Source organism: Gorilla gorilla, chromosome 9 (assembly GCF_029281585.2).
Source record: "Gorilla gorilla gorilla isolate KB3781 chromosome 9, NHGRI_mGorGor1-v2.1_pri, whole genome shotgun sequence".
NCBI lineage: Eukaryota > Metazoa > Chordata > Mammalia > Primates > Hominidae > Gorilla > Gorilla gorilla.
In genome coordinates, this window is record NC_073233.2 from 133,809,185 (window position 1) to 133,813,798 (window position 4,614).

At 44.9% G+C, this 4,614-nt stretch overlaps 1 protein-coding gene across 2 annotated transcripts in view; it reads right to left on the reverse strand.

The window, feature by feature from the left end:
* PATE2 (prostate and testis expressed 2) overlaps window positions 1–4,317 on the reverse strand; it is a 110,365-nt gene extending 106,048 nt beyond the window's left edge. The window contains exon 1 of one of the 2 annotated variants that reach the window (XM_055356345.2): window positions 4,209–4,317. The gene's annotated coding sequence lies outside the window, so the exon portion shown is untranslated. The remainder of the gene's footprint in view (window positions 1–4,208) is intronic. The other variant, XM_004052387.5, reaches the window with a different exon arrangement.
* Window positions 4,318–4,614: the final 297 nt, after the last annotated feature.

The window sequence follows — 4,614 nt, forward strand, 5'->3', positions numbered from 1 at the left end:
TGGTATATGCAGGGGCCCTGAAACCAATACCCAGATTATACTGAGGGACAACTGTAATTTGTGATTGTTTGATCAATGTCAATTTCTCCTATCAGACCAACAGCTCCATAAGGGCAGAAATTGTGCCTTTTTATTCACTATCAAATCACCAAGACAGCACAGTACTTACCACAGGTGTTCATTAAATATTTGCAGAACTGATTATCAAATACTTTTTTTAATTTTTTATTTATTATTTTATTTATTTATTTATTTTTTTGGAGACAGAGTCTCGCTCTGTCGCCCAAGCTGGACTGCAGTGGTGCCATCTCCTCGACTCACTGCAAGCTCCGCCTCCCAGGTTCACGCCATTCTCCTGCCTCAGCCTCCCGAGTAGCTGGGACTACAGGCGCTGGCCACCATGCCTGGCTAATTTTTTGTAGTTTTAGTAGAGACGGGGTTTCACCGTGTTAGCCAGGATGGTCTCGATCTCCTGACCTCACGATCCACCCACGTCGGCCTCCCAAAGTGCTGGGATTACAGGCGTGAGCCAACGCGCCTGGCCTTTTTATCAAATACTTTTAAGAAGTAAAAAAGAATGAGGGCTGAGCAAGACGATTGGAGCTGACTACCAAGATCACTGGTGACCTTTGAAAGTACAGTTTGAATATACTGATGAGGGTAGAATCCAGAATGCAGGGACTTAAGGAGCAACTGAGCAAAGAAAATAGGGAAGAGAGGATGGACAAAAAGGCTGACAGAAGGGAGCAGCAGTGTCGAGGGAAAGCTGGTTATTTTCATTTTGTTATTCTTTATGCCATTATTGTTCTGCCTCCAATACTGAGAAGACTTAAACAGAGAAGAATTGAAAATATTAGGTACAGGATGTAATTAGGCAGATAAGGGAGGACTATAGTTGAAAAGTTTGTCTGAAAATGTCAACAAAGAGGTGAGGTAAGCAAAGATATCATAAAGGAGTGGTTAACTTGGCCGGGCGCGGTGGCTCACGCCTGTAATCCTCACACTTCGGGAGGCCAAGGCGGGCAGATCACCTGAGGTTAGGAGTTCAAGATCAGCCTGGCCAACATGGCGAAACCCCATCTCTATTAAAAATACCAAAATTAGCTGGGCATGGTGGCACGCGCCTGTAATACCAGCTACTCAGGAGGCTGAGGCAGGAGAATCACTTGAACCCGGCAGGCGGAGGCTGCAGTGAGTCGAGATCGCGCCACTGCACTCCAGCCTGGGCGACAAGAGCGAGACTCTGTCTCAAAAAAAGAAGAGTCGTTAACAAGCATGATGATATAACCAGTTGAAAGCAATATTTGAGTTCATAAAGAAGTTGATGAGTTGATAAACCAACAACACCTAATTAGGGAAAGCATACGGAAGAGAGCTGTGTTGCAACCAAAAGGTAAAGAAGCCATGTTCAACTACACCGCTTAGATGTAATCAGCAAAATCCAGATTGTGGGAGATTGTACAGGACCAATAACCTGGTTCCTTCAACAAATAAATTACAAGGAAAAAAATGAGGGAGAAATTTAAAGAATAAAAGAAACTTAAAGAACATATGGATTTGACATATCATGTGGATTTGACTGAATTCTGACCCAGTTAAGCAAACTTTAAAAAAAGAAAGACAAGTAGAAAATTGAACTCTGGATATCTGATGATAGTAAGAAAATATATTAACTACTTTAGGTGTGATAATAGTATTATGTTATGCTTTTAAAAGGTCCTTTAATTTTTCAGAGATCATACTGAAATATTTAGATTTCAGATACTTGGTATTTGCTTCAAAATAATACAAGACAAGGTATGTGGTTAGTGATATAGAAGCAACAAGACTAGTCATAAGTTAATCATTGCTGAATCTGGTATTGAGTTCACTGGGCTTCATTATGTATGGTTTTTTAACATTTGTTTGAAATTTTCCATAACAAATTTTTAAGATGAGATTTGGTTTGCGGAGTAGGACTTTTCTCTATATACTGTATTTTAAGTGGTCTTGGTTAAAGTTTCTTGTTTAAAGTTTGACCTGGGTTCAGTAGATTTCTGGGAACCACAAGCATTATTAAATCAGATCTAAGAAAAATTGGAGGACTAAGTAATCCACAAAAAAACCAGGGTTGGGTAGAACACAAGATACCACTTGAAATATGAAATATTCAGGAGTGGATCCTTCAAGTTGCTATGTACTAAACGTTTTCAAAGATCAAAATTTAATATAAAGGATAACAAGAAACTAATTGGGGCTGCACACAGTGGCTCACGCTGGAAATCCCAGCACTTTGGGAGGTGGAGGCCGGCGGATTGCTTGAGGTCAGAGTTCAAGACTAGCCTGGCCAATATGATGAAACCCTGTCTCTACTAAAAATACAAAAATTAGCTGGGCGTGGTGGCACACGCCTGTAGTCCCAGCTACTCAGGAGGCTGAGGCATGAAAATCATTTGAACCTGGGAGGTGGAGGTTGCAGTGAGCCAAGATTGTGCCACTGCACCCCAGCCTGGGCTACAGAGAGAGATGTGTCTCAAAAAAAATTAAAAAAAAAAAGAAAAAGAAACGAACTGGGGGATTCAAAGCTGGAAGAAAAATGATTCCATCTACTCTTTGGTTTCTAAGACAGATTGGAGATTCAAAGCCAAAGAAAAAGTCATGCTGGCATAAGACAAAACCTGAGCATATTAAATTTGCTCCTATGGAAAGAAAAGAATATATGCACTAAAACAAAGGTCCCCAACCCCCAGGCCATGGACAGGCACCTAGGAACCAGGCCGCAAGGCAGGGGGTGAGCCGTAGGAGCTTCATCTGTTTTTACAGCCACTCCCCATCTGGCATTACTGCCTGAGCTCTGCCTTCCGTCGGATGAACGGGGGTGTTAGAGTCTCACAACAGCGTGAACCCTATTGTGAACTGCGCAAGCCAGGGATCTAGGTTGCATGCTCCTTACGAGAATCTAATGCCTGATGATCTGTCACTGTCTCCCATCACCCCCAGATGGGACCATCTAGTTGCAGAAAAACAAGCTCAGGGCTCCCACTGATTCTACATTACAGTGAGTTGCATAATTATTTCATTATATGTTACAATGTAATAATAGAAATAAAGTGCACAATAAATGTAATGCGCTTGAATCATCCCAAAACCATAACCCCTCTCTGAGCCATGGAAAAATTGTCTTCCATGAAACCTGTCTCTAGTGCCAAAAAGGTTCGGACCGCTGCACTAAAGGAGTGTTATGATATTGCAGATGTAGGGGCAGTCACTCAAATCTCCACAACCTACTTCTGTCATCTTCCCTCCTTTGTTCATTCCATTTTCTTCCTCCCACAAATTCAAAGTGCCTTAGAGGTAGCACAAAGGCCCTGAGGCAAAGAGGGAGAGTAAGAGATAATACGAAGTGTTTGGAGGAAAAGGATTAAGCATTTCTCCCCTCCCACTGAATCCTGGATTTAAGAAATAGTGTAAGATGAACTTGACAACTAGCACCTATTTGTTTAAGGTGGAAAATGCAATGCTCAGGACTCAGGACCAGTTGATAGGTTTGCTTGGTATTGACTAGGATATTGAACCCTGAGGGCCTCTCCTCTTGCTTTTACAGATCTCATCCTCAGCAATCCCCAAGCACTAGATTTTTTTTTCTTTTACAGGTACAGATGCAAAAAGAGTTAAAACATCGGGTTTAAAAAAAAAATTAGCGGCTGGGCGCAGAGGCTCACAACTGTAATCCCAGCGCTTTGGGAGGCCGAGGGGGTAGAATCACCTGACCAACATGGTGAAACCCCATCTCTACTAAAAATACAAAATTAGCCGGGCATGGTGGTGCTCGCCCGTAATCCCAGCTGCTCGGGAGGCTGAGGCAGGAGAATCGCTTGAACCTGGGAGGCGGAGGTTACAGAGAGCTGAGATCGCGCCACTACTCTCCACCTGGGCAACTGGGCAACAAGAGGGAAACTCCGTCTCAAAAAAAAAAAAAAAAGTTTACAGTAACACCACGTGAAGGAGACAGGCACATTCCAAAAGAAAACAAGTGCATGTTGGAGCAAGGCAGTCGGTGGCTGGAGCGCAGTTAGAGTAACGTGGGAGGAGCTGTGGAGACGCAGCCACGGGTCACGCCAGGGCCCTGCACACCATGCAGAGGAAAGGAAGAGCTCAGTGCGCCGGGGTTTCATACAGCCGCTTTGTCAGACCCCAAGGAAATGTCTAGAGCGCACAGGCGGACTCACCCCAGACTGTTCCAACCGTGCCTGAGCGTCCGCCCTCGTCTCCCGGCACCACTGGCCCCGCAGCAGCCAGTTGAAAAGGGCGGAGGCTGATTCCAATGAAGTGGCACAACGTTAGGCGGCCTCTCCAAAAAGCCAGCTACGTCGCCGTTAGCCAAGGTTTTAGGGTCTTCTCCTTCTCTTCGAGGGCCCAACCTCCCCTCCAGATTTAGTACACCAGAGGCGTCGCAGCAACGGCTGCTGCCTGCGCGCCTCAGCTAGGCGGGCTCGGATATTTTTAAGGCCGCATTGGAAATCCCGGGCTTGCTCCCGCCGGCGGAGAAGGCCCAGACAAAATGTGCGCCAATCAGGATACAGACTTGGAGGACGTTTACCCTCAGGACCAATAAGAGGGAGGGCGGACCGGGCC